At 38.8% G+C, this 20516-nt stretch overlaps 1 pseudogene; it reads left to right on the top strand.

Annotated features, from left to right (window-relative positions):
- The first annotated feature begins 5971 nt into the window (after positions 1-5971).
- LOC101402102 (transcription factor IIIA-like) lies at positions 5972-20288 on the top strand (annotated as a pseudogene).
- Positions 20289-20516: the final 228 nt, after the last annotated feature.

The following is a 20516-nucleotide window of genomic DNA, read 5'->3' as shown; positions in this document are numbered from 1 at the left end:
ATTTCTAAAGGTCTAACTATTGAGCCACAGAAATAAGTGTTTACAAATAAGATAATATCAATAATGTATTTTTGTATGTTTGAATGAATTACGATTTTTGCTTCCCCTAAAGAAAGATTCTCCTGTTGGTCTTTTTAGCCTAATTGTAAACTACCAAGAAGAAATGTCATTTAAAATCAAAGGCCTTAGTTTTTTCTCAGTATGTCTGAATAAGAGTTAAGGAAAATGTCATACCAAATAAGTAGATCACTGGCAGATTGCCCAATTTGAATCATCTATTTACTTAGTTCTATAATATTCATTTTTTAAAAAATCAATCAAAGATTTAAATTTTCTGAGCACAAAGGATGTATTCTATGGTCAAAGTCAGCCTTCAATGAGAAATATCTAAATAGTAGACTTTTTATCCTCTTGCTCAAAGGATTTAATTACTTATTTGCCAAGGAACTATTTTTTATAAATTATTCATATAGGTTGGCTGTTTAAATGATATTAATTCTTTTATTCACTCAGTATACACATAATGGGCCTACCAAGTGCTGGGCACTATTTCACGTGTCAGGGATAGAACTACAGACAAATTCCCTAGGCCCATGTAACTTTGCTTATAGTCTATTTCATGTTCACCTTCTATGTGTCAAATAGACTATCTTAGAAGAAACTAGGGTAAGATATTGTCTACGGGTGTTTAGAAACGTAATTCTTAAACAAATATTGCTGTCTCATATATTTAAATCCAGTTGTTAAGTACAACTTGTCATTTTTCATTCTTTAACTGTTAGTAGTCTTGCCTGGCATTGCCAAGCAAGCTGTAATTTCTAATAATTTTTCATACACAAAAGATTTTCAACTAGACCAATGGACCTTACTTGTGCCTTTCAATAAACAGAGGCACCATAGTTTGGAGTAAAGAAATTGGATTGGGAATCAAAGCTTAATGACTCTGGCCCTGTCATGTACTATGGACTCAAGCAAGTTGTTTAACTTGTCTGAGCTGAGGCCTCATAAGTAAAATGGAGCCTATGAATGGGTGCCTCTCGAGGTTTTCTTAAGGCTCTAGTGAAATGGTGTATCCTATTATTCTAAACTCTAAAAGGGTATCCTATCATGCTCAAGTCTAAAACACTAATTCTTAGTTTTAAAAATAGCAACCAAGTTTGTCATAGACCTATAACATAATACATAAACACTAAAGAGAATAAAAAGATAAATTGCTTTTAATTAACTTGAAAATTTTAATTATCGCATCATTTCATTCATCAAATATATCAGGTGAGAGAAGTCCTAAAAATTTATTAATTCATTTCTTTTTTTTTTTTTAACTTGGTACTGGCAAATCAAAATAACACACTCAAAACAGAGCATGACAGAAAAGAAAATGTGTTTACCTCTGTTTATCTAAAAAAAGGATGAGTAAGGATAATTCCTTTTAAAATGAGAATTTTATGTGTCCCAAATAGCACAAATGACTTAAGAACACATTTTTCTCATTTCTAGCATTATATCACCCTTCAGAGATGTACTAAAGGTGATGTACCAGTGTTCCACAGGTGCTATTGATTAACTCATCAGGATTTGTTAGGCTCAATGAGATAATAAAATAAGGTACCCACTGAGAGATTTTAGAGTCTCGATAGAGAATGGAAAATGAACAGCACTAACCAAAAGTCTATTCCCACAGATAAATTAAAATGGTCTTTTAACCTTCCACAATCAATTTAAAGACTCCAATGGGCAGCATATAACTAATGGCAATGCCCAGCATTGAATGAAGCATAGGTGATATGCTAAGTGCATATCACTCATCTCAGGCAGAACAAGCCTTCATTTTTAGCCAGTTAGCCTCATATTTTACACTCTATGTCCCTAAGAACATCCTAGTTCTAGTGCCTTGCTAAGGAAAATGTTGTATTTAAAAATACATACTTTAATTATTTGCAGGGAAGCATTTTATCTTTGCTTCTTTAGCATTCCTCGTAAATGGTAGAAGACTTCAAGATGATATCACAGAAACTGAAGCCTAAAAGAAAAAAAAAATCTAAATATGGAATGGAGCACATTACTAAGTAGCATTTCTTATTACAAAAGCATTTTGCTACCTAGTCATGTGATCCACATTAGAAAATGATTTACTAAGTTCCCATGTTTGCTTGATGAAGTACTGGACGTAGCCTTGATGGATCTGGGAACTGCAGCAGGAAATAGACTAACATAGATCGACATTTAAGTGACATTCAGAAACTGAATGAAGGAAAAACAAAAACAGATACAAATATCATAAATGGTTGTTTTATTTTATGTTATATCACCATGTAAATAAATTCATCCAGTGGTAACAGTCTCATATGTAAACCAAATGCATTTGGGGACAGTTTCAACTCATAAATCAGTATATGATGTATGTCTCACATAAACACCTTTAAAGCTGTTGCTTTCTTCCATGCAAAAGCAATTGAATATTCAATGGAAATAATTCAATAGCTTTGCTGCACTTGGTGCACCACTTGTCTCAGGCAGCTTCCCACCAATTTTAAGTAAGAAAAAGAGCAAAATTAGAGCTGAACTGTTATGCCATTGACAAAATAATAAGTAGGAACCAAGAAAAAATACGGTGAAAGAACAAAAGCATGAGCAACTCAGTACTGAAGACATTCATCTCCACCACACATAAACCTAGTTTAGTACTTCAAAGAGTAAATACAGGCAAGAGAAGTGAAATGAAAGCAGTTGTCAAACCCTAGCACAATGATCTGCATGCACGTAAGGGGAGGTGGTAATTACCTTAAGAAAAGCTTAATACTGGATTTAATTAATAATGTCGACTTTTTAAAACTTCTTTCCTAAATAAATGTTAAATTAATATTTACTTGGTTTATTTCCTCACAGGTCAAATAGAAGATAATCAGATAATATGTCCTAATGCACAGAAGTAGATAAAGTTGTAAATTCACTATAGTGGATGCTGATGTACGCTATGTAGATCCCCCATTAAGACCAATGCGATAGTTCCCCCAGCACCTGGGGGTGTTGCCTGGCTCACAGCCAAGACCCTTCCCAATACTATTTCTTTCTGCATCTCCACTGACTGATGAGGAATAAAAGGGTGCAAAGGCTGAGCCCCTTTGCCTCAACTTGGGAAATCTCTGAAGTGGAACACCAACTCCAGAGCTCCTCAAGGAATCAGCGAAGTCTTCTGTGTAAACCCTATTGCAATTCGCCTTCTCCCTCTGCCCAACCCTGCTGCCTTAACTTTGTCACAGGTGTTGTTCTGAAGAGCTCTACCCTCTAAACCAAATGTCAGAGTCTTAGAGTCTGCCTCCTAGGGAACCTGACCTTGGCACTGGTCTCCTCCCTAATTAATTATATTTTGAAATTGCATGCACTATAACAGCAAATTGGAAGCACTCTGCATTTTATCATTACTTTACCATCGTTTTATTAAAATACTTTTCTTATTTGTCTCAAAAATTCTTATAATGCTTCCTCTGTTTCCTCTCCCTTATTCTTGATCAAATTCTGATCACATCAAAGTACAGGACACTGACTTTTCCTTTTCTAGATGCTTGATTTAATAAGGACAGAAAAATTTGAAAGGTCATTGAATCCAGTTTTAGTTATAGTTTTCAAAAGCCAATAGACTGTGAACATTCTATTCAGTCCTCCAAATTAGCATTAGTCATCCCTATTGAAGATATCCCTGTCTGACAGTTCATTCAGATTTATATTCCCAGACATGGGCTACTATGAAAAGTAAGTTTAAAAGAAATAAACCAGGAGTTATGTCAGGAACACCACCAAATTTCTATTAAGCAGAATGTGTATTTAAAAAAAAAAAACAACTTATATATACTAATAAAATAATTACCCATTATTTACTAATGTTTGCTCTCTACTATATACCACACTAGTTACTTTTCATATCTTGTCCCTAAACCCCACAATATTCTACAAGATAAATATTATCAGTATTACACAAGGAAAGAGAAATGAGCTTCACGATTATTAAGTATCTAGGCCAAGACTACATGTTGAGTTAGTGGTAGTTTTAAAGCCCATTCCTTGAGGAGTAACAGGGGAACACCTGTATTCATACAATGCTAAGTTTATTTAGCTTGGTGTAGCAAGGAAGAACACTCCACAGGCAAGCCTGAGGAGGTTCTCAATCTGAAAAAGTTATAATGGGCTTTTATAGGGTATTGGAGCTTGGTTTGAGTGGTTTTAAGATGGGGAGTTGCGCAAAACAGAGTATCAGTTAAGATTGGTAGGTTAAGAGATGCAGAGGATATATGCTGGTTGGTTGTGGGCTGTTAGTAGAGATATTTTCACCAAGGGGAAATGTTTCTTGTCGTTTTCCTTGGTCCCTAAGTCTATTATTGAGATTTATGAGTTAGTACCCTTAAGAGGGCCCATCAAGAAGTTTCTCAATTGATTTAATCCCCATTGATGATCTGAAAAGCCTCCAAGTATATGGACACGAGCCATTTTACCTATTCAACTCTATTATGCTACCTTCACCCTGGACAAAAATTCTAGAACATGGATGGACTAAAATATTTTCTTTTACATTTAAAACTTCATCTAGAATAATTTACAAGGTCTGTTGATATGAGCCTCACTATCAGCTTTCTCTTTACTCAGATAAGAATATACTATTTTTTTCCATTTTTTTCTTCTTCAGGATTGGATATTATTGATCACAGATCTACTGACTAGCATTAAAAAATAAAAAAGTGAATTTGGGAGTAGAGAGCAGAAAATGCTATAGTACTGTGGAAGGACTTGAAAACAAAGATGAAGAATTGATACTTCATATCATATATAATTAAGAATCATTGAAAGATTTTAATATGGAAAATGAAATCATGAAAATATTAGTGGAATGAATTTGGGAAACTATGCAAAAGACAATGAAGACCTCAAATCAGTAAATGGGGGTAAGACAAAGATATTGCAATAGATTTTTAAAATGGCAGATGTTACAGAGTTCTGATATTAATTTTATTTGAGCAGCAGTTGAAAATGTTTCTAATGTCTTGAATCTAACTGATTGAGCAGTTAGCTCTTTCCTAAAGAGGGAAATCAAGTTGATCTGCTTTAGACCAGCTGATTTTGAAGTATGTGTACACTGACAGAGGTGCCCTTCTCAGTTTCTCCTAGACCTTGCAAAGCAGAACATGAGTGATTTTGCATGCTCATTATAACATTACATAGTTCTGATTCACTGTGCAAATGTGAGACATTCGTCTCCACGATTCATCACTGGAGCCACGGCAGAAAGATGGCCCTGATAATATAAAGACATTGCATCCAGTTCTAGAGTTGGATCTGTTGACCTGGCTTGACAATGACTATTTTCAAACATACAAGGTAATGATGCTAAAGTTTCAAGGTGATTTATTTAGGAGTTTTTCTGGTTACCTATTGCTGCTTAGCAAACGCCCCTACAAGCTAGTGGCTAAAACAACAACTACTTTAATATATCTTGTGATTTTGGGGTCAGACATTCATGCAGGCCTCAGCTGGGCAATTCTTCTGCTCCATGTAGAAATTATCAGGATCACTAGGTGGTATTCAGCTGGGGGCTGAGTTGAACTGGAGGGTCTGGGACTGCTTCACTCACATGTCTTGTGTCTTGGTGGGGATTGCTGGAAGACTGGGCTCGGCTAGGTTTCTCTTCTTTTCTTTTTTCATGTAGTCTCAGGGCCTCACCATATGGTCTCTCTAGCAAGGTAGTTGGACTACTTTTGTGGAAGCTCAGGGCTGCAGAGACCAAAGTGGAAGCCACCCATACTCTTAAAAACTAAGCCTAAAACTGGAATAGTTTCACTTGTGCCAAACTCTATTGGTCAAAGTTGTAATAGGCCAGCCCAAATTAAAGGGGAGGGCCAAGAGACCACAACTCTTGATGAGAAGAGTGCCAAAGCATTTGTGGTCATATTTAATTTGCCATAGAAGAGTGAGAAGTTAGGTGATGTCTCCACCCACTGCTCCTCACAACCTGGCAGAACTTCATCCTGCACAAGCAAAATCCGCTCACTACCTTCTGAACACATCAACCCTAAAGGAACTAGTGATACTTGAAAGGCTATACTCACTGAGCATCACTCATCCTGATGCCCTCTGGTATCTTTTACTGAAAATATATTTTTTGACCTTATCATGGAAAAATGTAGCTTGTAAACAATTTGGAATGCTCATATTCACCAATTCTCAAAACAACCAAGTTGAGTTATAACGTAGACAGTGGAAACAAGTGGAAATTTCTGGGCTAGTGATATATATTTAAATAGTACATGAATTCTGCTTTTAATTTTTATAGATCAGATAACCAATATATATTTTAGGAAAACTATTTAAATTTTGTTTAGATCACATACACCAACCTCAATTTTGAAAATAAATTAGATTCTTGAATGAGATTTTTTTTTAAAAAGCAGTATTATTTTCTGTTGAATATTATTTACTAAAAGATATTTCCAAATCTAGAACCTCATTATTGACCAATGTGCATATTTAAACAAAATAGTATATATAAGGTGACTAATTGAACTAATAAGTAAATACCATGGGTTGTTATTTTCAATCAACAATTGATTAACAAGGACATCAATTTAAATGCCCAACATCTTGAAAACCGTAAATTAAGAGTTGCTGATTTGTAAACATGTCACCAACTTAAATTGTCAATTATAACCTGTATAATTGGAATTGAATTGCAGCTAGAATATTTTTTTTATTTAAAGACCATGACATGCTTTCACTTTAATAAACCTATGTTTTTATGAATTATCTATATTAATTGGATTAAAATTAATATATATGTAGATTAAAATATTCGGTCTACCTAGAATTGAAATACTTTCCTATTTTCATAATTATTATAGATCTACATACATGTTTGTAATACTGTATGCTTCCTACCCTATCTGTGGTAAAATACTCTCTCTCCTTTATACACCCCATAGTTGCTCAATTTTCAGAAAAAGATTATGAGAGAAACATTTTCAACAACTTTTTCAAGTATAGATATTTGTAGGAGAGCTCTAAAATAAATTCTGTATACAGATTATCTTCTCACATTTTATTTATGAGTTGGAGTCTTTTTCAATTCATTTATCCTCTGGCATAGATGTTGTTAAAAAAAAAGTATAAGTTTCTGATAAATAGTCACACAAGTTCACTATTGAGTTTTACTACAATCTTTGGGTAAATGTACACAACAATTTATTTGTATGTCTTTTACCAGTTAGATGTGAAACAACTGTGTATCTACCACTATTTCTTAAAAGAAATATATAGAATTTTAATGTTAGTATTTAGTGAGATTTATATAGCCCCTTAATTCACTTGATAAACATTAATGGAGCTCCTATTCCTGTCAGACTCTTCTCAGCATATAATGATGAATAAGAGCAACTTAACCCCCATCGTCCTGAGAGTGAGCAGACAATAAAATAGTAAATAAAATAATAAATATAATATGAGATAGTAATTAGTGTGATAAAAATTTAACTCAGGGAAAAAGAGAGAGAATGATAGGTAGAGTGGGCAGTAACACTCTTTTAGATCATATGGTCAATCAAGTCCTTTCTATGGAGGGGACATTTGACACGTGCTAAATGAACAGAGGGAGTAGACCATGCGTGATCCTGCCCTCCCCCATCATTCTGTCTCTTCTTCCCTGACTAAATTGTTTTATGGCACTAATTAATACTATATATAACTATTTTATTGTCTGCTCCCTTGAACAGAATGTGTACTTAAGGACTTAAAGACAGCAGAGGTTAAGTCTTGTTCATCATTATCTCCCTAGAGGAAGTGTTATAAATATATCTAGTTTTACAGATGAGGCAGCAAAAGTCCTTTAGTGATCCAGTGTCTTAACCAAAATCATACAACCTAGTAAATAGGATGAGGAGGTAGAAGGAATAAAATGAATATATGCTGAGTGTTAATGTGTGCCTCACATCATGGTAAGTACTTTATGTATATTATCTAATTTAATTCTTAAAAAAACTATAGTAATCTGAGTGCCCCCAAAATATCCACATCTTAATCCCCAAAACTTCTAAATGACACCTGATTACAAAAATACACTTTGCAGACGTGATTTAGCTTAAGGATCTTGAGATGAGGATCTATCATGGATTGTTCAGGTGGGTCCGTGTAATCACAGAGGTTCTTACAATAGGAGGCAGGAGATCAGAGAGGAAACAGATATTGGAAACAAGAGGTTGAAGTGATGTGAGGAAGAGGTATGAGCCAATGAATGCAGGTGGCCTCTAGAAGCTAGAAAAGGCAAAGAAATGGATAATCCCTTAGAACCTCTAGAAGGAACTGGCCCTGTCGACACCTTGACTTTAGCCCAGTGTAACTGATTTGAGACTTCTGGCCTCCAGAAGTGTAAGAGAATAAATTTGTGTTGTTTTAAGCCATGAAGTTGGTGGTAATTTGTTATAGTACCAATAGGACATTAATACAGCAGCCCAGCTGAAGAACTCAAGTAAAAGTTAGGTAATTTGTTCAATATCACAACACCTCTGTAACAGAGTGTTAAATGTTCTTTTCCTATACTCTCACCCAGTGCTTCAAAGCTTATAATCATTGGCAGAAATTGCTCCTGTATTTTAAATAGAGTGCCAAGTAGTTACAAATAACTCTTACATTACTTATAAAAGATGGCAGGGCAAGTTTTTTTTGTGTGTTTGATGGGGAAATATTTATTCATTACAGGTTTTCACAATCAGCATCAAATACACTTCTTCCATATCAGAGACCACCTGCTCTGGTGGTCCAGCAGCCCTTTATTAATAGACATCCAACAGTATTCTTCAATCCAGAAACACTCTGCTTCCGTCTCTGCAAAATGGACCTACCACTGCCAATAAGATAATCCCGCAGTGATAGTGCAGCAATAACAGTATGCTTACTGGGGTATAAAATCATTCCAAAGCCTAGTGCCTTAGTCTTGGAATGACTGAATATCAATATTAATTTGATGAAATGGCTGGAAATACCATGCTGATAACTGTTAAGGGGCAGCTTAGCTGTTATCACAGTGAAGATGTCCCTTCCCACAGAAGATGACCCACCAGTGCTATCACTCTCACAGGTCTTAGGTCCTGAGCAAGTGAGGCTTATGTGTGGCCATGTGAGGAACAGCAGAGTGAGCCTAGCCAGGGCACGAGGAAGCTTACTGCCCAGAGCTGACTTGTGCTCCTCCTCTCTGCCACAGCCTAGTTCGCACCCTCCATCCCAACAGTTTGTTGTCCAACACTCTCTGTTTGGGAGCCCAGTTCCCAAGAGAAAAGACCCTCCCTGCCAAGGGGAGGCCAGCAAGCAGATTCACAGTGCCCATTCCTCCCTTCCAGTGAGGCCAGTGACTATGGTCCATGTGGCTTATATTTGTGTGTCATCCTCAAATCGAATTCCTTGTCTAAGATGGACTTAGCTCTCCTCTGAGCCTTTCTTGTTGCTTTGATAAAATAAGAGGGGCTGCACTGAATGCTTCTTCCTAGTCACTTAATACAGGTCACACTCACACTCATTCAGCTTAGATAAGGTCTAGAGGAGTTTATGGAACTAGGGAATTCATCTGGGTTGTTGAGCTGTGAGCTCAGAAGAGAGTACTGGGACGTGGAGGCTCTTTCCCTGCCAAGGTAAGGTGATGTAAGAAAAGCATACAGAGACTGGCAGTGCCCTTAAGAGAGGTAGACCACATCTCACACCATGGTTGAATGCTATGAGCCACAGAACCTCACGGTCTCATGTTGCATCTTCCCTTGGAATAGAGCACAAGACAGTGCTTAACTGAGTCCCTGCAGGGTGGAGGCATTCATGTACATGGAGGCTTAGAGCTGTTTATTGCCTGGAGTCTTCTGTGAGTGGGAGTGGCTAGAACAGTCCACTACTGCAGAGAGACCTGTGGTGGTGAAGTGGCCTGCACTCCCACCATTGGAAATGTCAAGGATTCATGAGCCAATAGATGCAGAATAGAGTAGCCCAGCTTCAGTCTTCTTGAATGCGTCCCAGGAAACAGGCAAGCTTGCCAAGAAGAGAGTCCCCAGAGCCTAACACACATTACAGTACAATGCATGGTGGAGATCTCCACCAGCCTCCGAAAAAATTCACATATGTGCCCTAAGAGAGCAACCATATGTGAATGCCGTCATGCAAAAACAACAAAGGCCAGACTACAAAAATAGGAGAGAAGAAAGACTTTGTTACCTCTTCCACAATTCTCCCTTTCTCTCCTCAGTCCAAGAGGAAGCAGCAAAAGAAGGAAAAGAAAGATGAGGGACAGTGAAAGAAAGTCAAAATGCTGTTTCTCACTAAAAGCCTTTGAGCCATGGGTCAGTCTTGAGCTACAGAGAAGAAAGAAGCTTTGGATGGAATTAGAGATTGGAGCTCTGATTGAGACTGGATTGAACCTTTGAACAACTAAGAATGAATCATAATGATTGAAAAAGAATTGGAAGTAACTTGGAAATTATGAGATTTGCATAATGTGCAATCATGGGCAGGGAAGGTTGATCCAAAAGGAATGCTTAAGAGGAATAGTTGGTGAAAAATAAAGGGGCTTCTGAAACACATTTTCATCAAATTTAGTTCACTCAATAAACCGTTAGCCTTGTAAAATGTGGGATGGAGCAGCTGGGGCTTAAGACCAGACCTCCCATATTACTGTCAAGTTTTCTACACGTTAAAGCATGTAAACTCTCTAATATTCTTACGAATAACACTAACATTAGAATTTAGTCTCTCATGTCTTTTGTTTCCAGTGAATGTGCCTTTAAAACACATTGTAGTCATCCGTCAATTCTCTTCCTGCCTTACAAAATCAGATTAACTTTAGACTTCCTTGGTTTTTCAAATTATTCTTTTAATTTCTAGTTTGCCTAATTTGCCATACCTTGTTCTTGCTTGGAAATTTTTCCATTGTTTTCAAGTAATAGTCAAGTGGGAGAGAGACATGAGAAGGTAAGAAGTTATAAGATATACTTTCAGGAGATAATTTAGCATATCTTTGATAATCTAGGGACAACATTTGTGTGGTCTTTAGGGTTTATGATTCAAATCAAAGGACAAAAGGAGGAAAACAGGAGCTCATTACTTTGTCTAAATGGTTTCTTGAAAAATTCAAGGTATCTTGAATGTCAACCAATGAAGAAACTGTCAATTTAAATAACTCAATCCTGGTTATAGGAATGATAATGGGAAAGGAAAAACGTCTGTTTAGTCATTAAATGGCCTAAGGACATTTAGAAGATAATTAAATAAAAGTATCTCCTAAACCTGAGACAAATTGAAACACTAAATATTAGTAAAGCTGTTATACAAAATTGTCTTTGGAAGAGTGTAAGCTCTCTTCGTCTTGCACTACTTGGAAATTGCTAAGAACAGGCATTTCTCAATTTTCCCTTTCATGCCTTAAATCTTTTTTCCAAAAAAAAAGAAGTCCAAGGCATTTTAACTGAAATGTGTCATTTAAGGCTAGAAACCTCTCTCTACTCTATTTAGGCATCACAAAAAATAAATATATGTCCATTAAAAATGTTTTGAGCCTACTATGTATGTGTCATTACAGGACAATTGAGGTCTTTTCCTTTGCCTTGTCATAAAATAAGCAATTCAGTAACAGAGTCACAGATTGTCAGATCTGGTAGGGATCTTATGGCTGCTCTGGATCACTCCCCTCAGGGCTGAACTCAGTTATTCAAGGTTTCTCATCTAATCAGTTACAGAAGTTGAATCAGTGACCATTTCTGCTGTCCTATCCAGTGCACCCATTGTCTCTGAACAGCATTTGTAATTTGTATCTTGGCTCCAAACAACACACATTCCTCTCCTTCCCCAGCCCCTCACCCCCTGCCCAAAATACAGGACAAATTTTGGAACAAATTTTATTTTTCTATTTCTTATTTTTAAAATCCAAAATCATGTTGCTTTAAGAAGTGCCTTTTCTCCTCCATTTTTTGCCCCCTTATTTCTTTTGCTCTAAGCCTCAATTCCTTAATTATTCATGCATTTGAGCATCTTTGGTCAAGACACTGTGGCCTGGGAACTGGAGGTCAGTTTTAGGAAAAAAAGGACAATCTATGGGAAGGTGAAACTAGAGAATTTAGACAGTTTGACTCATTTCCCACTCAATGTGTTTACAAGGTTTTGTTGTATTCTATGTCAAATTGGATGCTCATGCCAAAATGAAAATAGGATAATTTTGACCAAGTTTCCATAATCGTTTCTGAATTAGATAGGGGAAGCTAAAGTGCTTTAACAAAAGACTCAAAATGTAATCGCTAAAAAAAAATAGACATTTGTTGCTTTCTATGCGATAGTCTAGGGCAGCACTTCCCAAAACATGAGAGCTGTTAGAAAAGAACATTCTTGAGTCCCACTCTAGATCAACTGAATCAGAAACTCTGGTACTGAGGGCCAGCAATCGGTGTTTAAACAATCCTTCCAGGTGTTTCTGATGCACACTGAAGTTTGAAGTCTATAGGAGAGATGGGTGTGTATGCTGGTGAGAGGGGAGTGCCTCTGTTCCACATAGTCATTCAGAGACCCAAGCTGACTACATCTCTGCCATCCCCAACATGCCCACATGAAAAGGGAAGGAGCACAGAGCAAGATATGTAGGAAGTTTCATAACATAATTATAGTGCTTCTCACATACCTTTTGAGGGAACTTCAGTGCATGGTCACAGCCAACTGCAAGGGAGGCTGAAGAACGTAATACAGCTGAATTACAATATGCCCAGGTTCTACAAAACAAGGGAGAAGGGATTTTGGTGGACAGCTGATAGTCTCTGCAACAATTACATAATTATCTTTGGACAAGCAGATTTACTGGCGATGTGTTTCATGTCTTTTTTCTTACACTTTCATTGACGTTGCTTTCAGTCAGATAGTTTAATTCTGGCATTGTACAAGAGTACAGCATCGTGGGAGCTGAGGTAAGAGGGTAATTCAAGAGTAAAGAGTTAACAGTATCAGATGCTGCTGAGAAATCAAGGAAATAAGCACTAAAATTGTCCTCCAGATTTGGCAAAATGAGGGCCATTGATGACCTTGGGAAGGATTAGTCCATAACTAATGGTACATAAGCTATGTTGGCTCAGAGTAAATGCATAGGAGGTGAGAAAATGAAAACAGCAGAACATAAGTTTTTTTTTTTAAGATTGGCTTTGCAGTGGAGGAAAGATAGGCTGTAAGTGAAGGACGATACTAGGAAGGATTACATACTGATAGAAAAGATCTAGTTGAGAAGGTGTGGGTGAATATTCAGGAAAAGAAAGTTGGCTAAAATTCCTGAGAAAGTATAATGAGGTCCAAACACACAGACGGGAGGGGTGGCCTTAGATAGGAAAAGAAAAAACTGCCTCTAATGTAACAGGAAAGAAGGAGATGTAGGGGGAAAGAGGGGAAAACTGAACTAATCACTGGGGGAATTCAGAGAGGAAGTTTCTAGAGTAACAGATGAATTGCTGAGCAGTATTAAAGACTACTTGAAGTTGCTTTGCACAAATCTATATAAAATCATTGTAATAACATCTTAATGTTGCATTAGATTGCTATATTAATTTAGGTGCTAATGAGCCCTAAAATTTACATTTATTAGAGTTTCTGTGTTAATTTTTTTCTTTTTGAAAACATTTAAAAATGGCCAAAACTAGGAAAACTATTATATTTTATTTTTGCCTGTCCCTGCTTAATTAATCTGTGTTAGGAATTCCCTAGTCAGTAGGTTTATTACAAATATAGCACTTTGTGAAATTCAGTAACTCTCTCAAGGCTTCAAAGTGAACACTCATATGGGAGGTTTTAAAATGTTGACGTCATTTCTCTATATTTTATTGGAATTTCAGAAAAATTCTGAAAAGAAACTCATCAAATGAACCAGTGCTTCATGTTTATAAAAAGTAATTAAGAAAATTGAGTGCCTAATTCAACATTCAGTTTATGTGCCAAGAAATGAAAAAAAACAGGCATTTCTCAATCATTAAACATATTATTTCCTAATGAAATCTCTAGATACGTATAAATTGTGAAGTGACCTGAATATTTATGCAATGCTATGCTTTTACTCTTGTAGTCTGGCTGCCTTAGACTTCTGAGTGTAGCCTGTACATTGCTAAAACCCACCATGTTGCTCTGAAAAGTTAAACTTCCCATATCAGGCTCTCACACTTTGTACCACCTAATCACCCCAAGTACGAGACAACTAAGGATAACCCTTATGCTAATTATTCAAATGAGCCAATCCTCAGGGAGCCTACAGAACGTAACCAACCCCACCCTGCTTGCCATAGCTACCCTACGTAGCTGCCCCCTACAGCTCAAGTAGGCTACTACCTCGATGCAATTCCCTGTGTGGCCCTGCCTAGCCGCCATCTCTCCTTAGTAGCTGTAAGTAACAAAAAATTAGGCCTTTCATCTATATGAATGTCAGTGTGTTGAATCCTGCCGTCAAAAGAATTCTTAAAGTCGTATAAAATAATTGGCACTGTGGCCATAACCACTGACTCTTGGATAACTTCTTAGGAGACTGCTCTTGGCTTACTAATTGGTTCCAGACCACAGTTAGGGATGAAATTTGAACTTGTGTTTCAGTCTTACAGCGTGCTACTGTACCTGCTGGTGGTTGCCATGTCTCTCAGAATACTCAAAATAGTCAGTGCTAGTTGGCTCAACCCTGGGGGCTAGATACCAGCCCAGGTATGGGCCCACCTTAGGGAAATAGGAGTGATGGGCCACTTGAGCGGTACTTTCAGGGTAGGATATAGCAGTAGGCTTCCAGTCAGTCTGTTTGGCAGAGGCCTATTCCAGGGGCTTGTTACTTTTTTGACGTTGGCATTTCTTTATTATTATTTGGGGCAGAACTCTGGTTTGTCTGTGTTTCAGGCGACTCCTTTGCAGGAAGATGTTGGTTGGGCACCCCCGTGGTAGACAAATGACACTTGGGTCTTGTTGTTGATGTTGTTCCGGTGGGGGTAGCAGCTACCTGTCTTCTTTGCTGCTGCATACCTTGTTGCTGTCACCAGGGAACTTTATGCTCCCTAGACCCTCAGGAGCATCGTGGGCTGTGCCCTTGGAGACCAGCCGCCCAGTGTCCAGGGGGGATTCAGAGGCAAGAAAACTAATATCTCGTCCTAGCACCCTCCTTCAGAACACCTGCCAGTTAACCAATTACTTAAATAATGCAAGACCCCTAGACAGTGTGCTTGGGCCTTAGTAAGTGCCCCACCAAAGCATGAGAAGGGGCTGATATTTCTGACTATGGGGCTTACTGCGCTGTCCCAAGGAATGGCTGCTACAGCTCTCAAGTGAAAACCCCAATCCTTTAGAGGTGGACTGGGAAGGTAGAGCAAGAGCCAGCTGCCTACAAGGCGGGCCACTGGGCCTCTTCCCCTCCTTTCTTGTAACCACCTAGGAGGTTTGCACTATGAGTTATCAGACAGAAATGGAAACTAAAACCACAGCCTTAGGTGGCTACAAGCCCAAAACAGGGGGAAAATAATGAAAGGGAAAAACCTAGATAGGGGAGGAAGAAATTAAAAGTAAATAAATTTTGTATATATATATGTATGTATGTATGTAGTTAAATTCAAACAAAGGTCTAAAATTTGGCCCAATTGGAAATACAAAATTTACCAAAAAAATTTTTATAGCAAAAAGTGAAAAAGGGTGCTGATTGCCTTTTGTGCCTCTACAGTATAGGTTTTAAAGTAACTTTAACAACTGCTAAAATGCACCAATTGACAAAGCTTCATGGACATAATCATACTGGGTCTCAAATTACTGTTTTACCAGAGGATCACATTAAATTTAGACGTGGCACCCCTTTTAATTTCAGAAGAGTAACTAAATAGGAACTAGAAAAAAATAGATATTCTTCACTTTAACTAATAGCTTTGCCTAAATTTCCTAAAATCATAATATCCATTGTCCTAGAATATCCCACATTTGGTGCAGACACTCTGAAACAATGAGTAATAAATTGAAACTAAATAGTCTTTGGCATTACAAATTGGCTTGACAAAAAGGGACCCCCTGGGCCTCCCAGTTAAAATAGTTAAGAGGGCCCAATGTAAGTTAAAACAGGGCCTTCAAGAATTCAGACTTATTATATTAGGCCTAATTAATAAAGGGGTGATTATGCCCACTGCTCCTCCGTTGAACAGTCAAATTTTGCCTATTCTTAAATCCTCAAAAATTAAAGCAAAAAAACAAAAAAAGAATAGCACCTCAGGGTGGAGTACTGCAACTTTAATGCTGTGATCCCATCCGGTAAGATCCCCATACCCAATACCCAATATCTTTGAATTACTGACCTCATCCAATCAAAAACCAGTAAATATTTTGGTAGTAGATATTTGGCTAATATGTTCTTGCTCCCTTCCCCCTGCTCCCCAGGGTCCCCAGGAGTTTCTTCTGCTCCTTACCAGACTGCAGAGCCGATTACAACAAGGCCTGGAAACTAGACGCGCACCTGTGCAAGCACAGGGGAGAGATTTGTTTGTGACAATGAAAAGTCTGGCAAAGCCTTCGTCAAGGACTATCCTCTGAGTCACCACATCCCAATCCACACAGGAGAAAGCTGTTTATTTGTGCCGCTAGTGGCTGTGATAAAAATTCAACACAAAATCAAACTTGAAGAAACATTTTGAACGCAAACATGAAAATCAGCGAAAACAATATGTATGCAGTTTTGAAGGTTATAAGAAGACCTTTAAGAAATGTCAGCAGCTGAAAATCCATCAGTGCCAGCTGAAAAATGAATCACTCTTCAAGGGAAACCATGAAAGATGCGGAAACACTTTGCTCCTCCCAGCAGTCTGAAAGGACACAGGAAGATCCACGAGGGCTACCTATGTCAAAAGGGATGTTCTGTTGTGGCAAACATGTGAGAGAAACCCATAAAAAAGGAAAAAGCATGTGAAGTATGTCAGCAAACATTCAAACACAAAGGTGAAGGTAAGCAACATATGAAAACTCGGGGACCAGAAAGGGATGTGTGTCAATGTCCAAGAGAAGACTGTGGGAGAAGCGAACTCACGACTGTGCTTAGTCTCCAGCCCCATGTTTTCTCTTCTCATGAAGAAAAGCACCCATTTATGTGTGAACATGTTGGCTGTGGCAAAAGGTTTGCAACAAAATACAATCTCATGAGGCATGGTGTTGTGCACAATCCTGAGAGGAAGAAAATGAAGATCAAAGTAAAAACATCTCATGAAAAATCGAGTTTGGCCTCTCATCTCAGTGGATATATCCCTTCTAAAAGGAAACACCAACAAGGCTTATCTTTGCCTAAAAACAGAGAGGCACTGAATGGTACTTATCTCAAAAGTGCAATACTTACTTTCACCTAAATATCAGATTTTATTGTTTAAAAGACTACAAGCCAACAAGCTCAGTTACTTTCTCTCAGAAGCACATTTCTTTTTATTAAAACCACTGATTTAGAAAAAAAATTGACAGGCACTCCTGTTAGTGCCCTCTAACAGTGAGAGACTCCCTCACTATAGAGGTTTTAGCAACCTCTTCTCACGCCTCAAGGAGTCTCTGGACACCTATAACAGCCATAGATTGCCCTTGGCCTTCTAATGTTAGAAACCTTGGCTCTGTGCTACACAACATTAGAGCAAAAATTACTGGCCACATACTGGCCTTTCGTAGAAATAGTGGCTCTCACAGGTCCCTGAGCCTGTGACCCTCTATACTCAGTTGCCCATTATGCTTTGGGTCATAAATGCAGCACACTTCACGCTCAGCACCTCTACTGAGGTCTCCTTGATACAGGATGGAGCCAAACCTGGGCTTTCTGGCATATTCCACCTGGAGGACGGAGTGGTCTCTCCTATCCTCAGTCCCTTGCCAGATGCCCGGATGCTAGATAAGGTCGCCCTTCTCCCAGACATCTTAGCTACCTGCGGAGTCCCCTGGGATCAACTGAACGCACAGCAGTGGGAGTTCAGAGACGTATGGAAGTCACTGCCATCACCATAAATGATGGAGCTCAGTAGTATGGTGCTCCTTTCCATCCCCTGACTGGTATGCCCCTGATAAAAGACAGGGCCCACGCGGCCGGTGCGGTGGCGTAGAGGGTAAGTGCATGCGCTCCGCTGCTGCAGCCTGGGGTTCAGATCCCAGGCGCACATCCATGCACTGCTTGCTGAGCCATGCTGTGGCGGCGTCCCACATAAAGCAGAGGAAGATGGGCACAGATGTTAGCCCAGGGCCAGTCTTCCTCAGCAAAAAGAGGAGGATTGGCAGACGTTAGCTCAGGGCTAAACTTCCTCACAAAAAATAAAATAAAATGAAGGACAGGGCCTAAGAATTGGGCCAAGAATTGTCCCTGATAGAGGACAGGGCCCAACTTCAGACAGTCATTTTAGCACCAGATGTCCTAGTCAGCAAGTTACCCCATCTACACATTTTTTACAAATTCTTGAGTCATTGCCTAAGAGTTGTGCCCTCTGTTCAGGGCAAAGAACTATGTGAACCTCTCATCTCACAGAACCTCTTATACCCAAAGTAGAAATCAAGGTCACATGCATCTCTACATAGCCTAAGGCCACAGTGTAAGGCCTCATCAGGACACTCCTTATCCCCTTTGGAGTGCCAGACATTAGTGACAGTACCCAAGACACATTTCATTTCTCAAAATACATAATACTGGGCTCTTAGAAAAGGCATTCAATAAAACTCACTTCCCCAATAGGTCCCAGACAGCTGGTTTAATTGAGAGACCTAAAGGGCTCCACACAGAACTCTCCTTTCAGTTACAAAATAACAAATCACTATACGGTGTCTGTCTTGCCTGCATTAATCTCTCTTAATTCAAGGCCCTTTAGCCAACTCATACCACACACCAGCTTTAAAAAATCTTCCTATTGACCTTTCCTATATTTAAAGGGGGAATACATCTGGCTTACATGTATATAAAGATGAATTATCAATGAGACTCTTTAATAATGTATCTTCCTATCTTTATGGATTTTCGATTCTGCTCCCATCCCATAGAGCTGGAGGCCAGAACTACAGTACATACTCTCCTGGGACTTGTTCACCATAGATTGTCCCATGACCAGGACCCTGCCCATCTGATATGGGCCCCACGTGAGCCTAAACGTCTACTATCCAAAAAATCTTTGTCAATATTCAGGTTATAGGGCATGGATAATTAACCCTTGCTCTCTCTCTGATTCCCTTCAGAAAATTAAAATCATTTTTCCAGAGCCATTTCCATAGACAATGTGGACCCCCAAAAGGGAAACAAAAAACTGGACTTAGTAAATAAAATAAAAATAACATTTGGAGATAATAATAAAATCAACACTGTATCCCATAATGATGAAACCAGACAACCCCTCATTGGTAAAAATACATGCCAGAGGAAAATCAATATCAGACAACAAAGGTCTGTCAAATGCAGCTACACACCATTCTGTTGTTGGTCTCATTCCTGTTGGTCCAGATGCTTTCATTGGTTTGCAATCTAGAGGCTCAAACCCTCCAATTAAGCCATTGTTTCAACCAAACTCGGCAGATACTGAAGCCCACAACCCTGCAAATCAAAGTATTTGCTGGCTTGTCTGTCACCAACCAAACCCACAACTGAGGCAAAGGCCCATGGTAATTGGCTAAATTGGAGGACCTGCCCATGGGCTAATGCTGGAGCTCCAAGCTCAACCGCAGATATTTTAATTGACAGCCATGACATCCTATTAACAACATGCACCAGATCTGGCTATATGGTTTAAAACCTACCTGCAGTAGAATCCCCCTCATCACTCATCTAGAAAAAACCTTGGACAGCTGGGAGCTTTTAGATTTTGCCATTCTTAATTAGGGATTTAATTGTGCCAGTTGAGTTCTGGCACTTTGGTCCAGCAACAGCAACATCATCAGGGCGAGCATCACTTTTGCTAGCTGTGCACCCACAAGCTTTGACATAAAGGATATTTATAAGTCAAGCTCCCAGGCCCAACATTGCCTTCAGATTTTACAAGAGGCTCAATCTTGCTATAATACCATAGAGCCACAAAAGCAAGACCCGCATCAACTCTAGCAGGTATCCACTTAAAAAGGTACCCCAGTCCCATACCCCAGACCACGTTGCCCTGGCCCAGGAGCTTGCCCTTGGAGAAGATATCACCTCAGATGACATTGCCTGGGCCAAAGCCTTTGCCATTGGAAATGACTTTGTGCCCTGTGTCAAAGACAACTTCTCCCTGGACACTGATACCACCACACCAACACCATCCACTGGCTGCTTCTCCTAAGACGCTGACAAATTGGACACAGAACATTTATTGCTTTTTTTTCTTTTGGCATTAGTGGTTCTATTATGTTTCCCAGGCTTGCTGTTTGCTTAGCCTGTGGTATGCTTCTTGCTCTCTATGCAGTCATGTGCCACATAAAGATATTTTGGTCAACGACAGACCATATATATGATGGTGATCCAATAAGATTAGTGCCACATAGCCTAGATATGTAGTAGGCTACCGCAT

The sequence above is a fragment of the Ceratotherium simum genome, chromosome 1, assembly GCF_057802395.1.
Source record: "Ceratotherium simum simum isolate JZ-2026a chromosome 1, ASM5780239v1, whole genome shotgun sequence".
Lineage (NCBI taxonomy): Eukaryota > Metazoa > Chordata > Mammalia > Perissodactyla > Rhinocerotidae > Ceratotherium > Ceratotherium simum.
The sequence above is the reverse complement of the archived record's forward strand: the minus strand, read 5'-3'. Positions and strand labels throughout refer to the sequence as shown.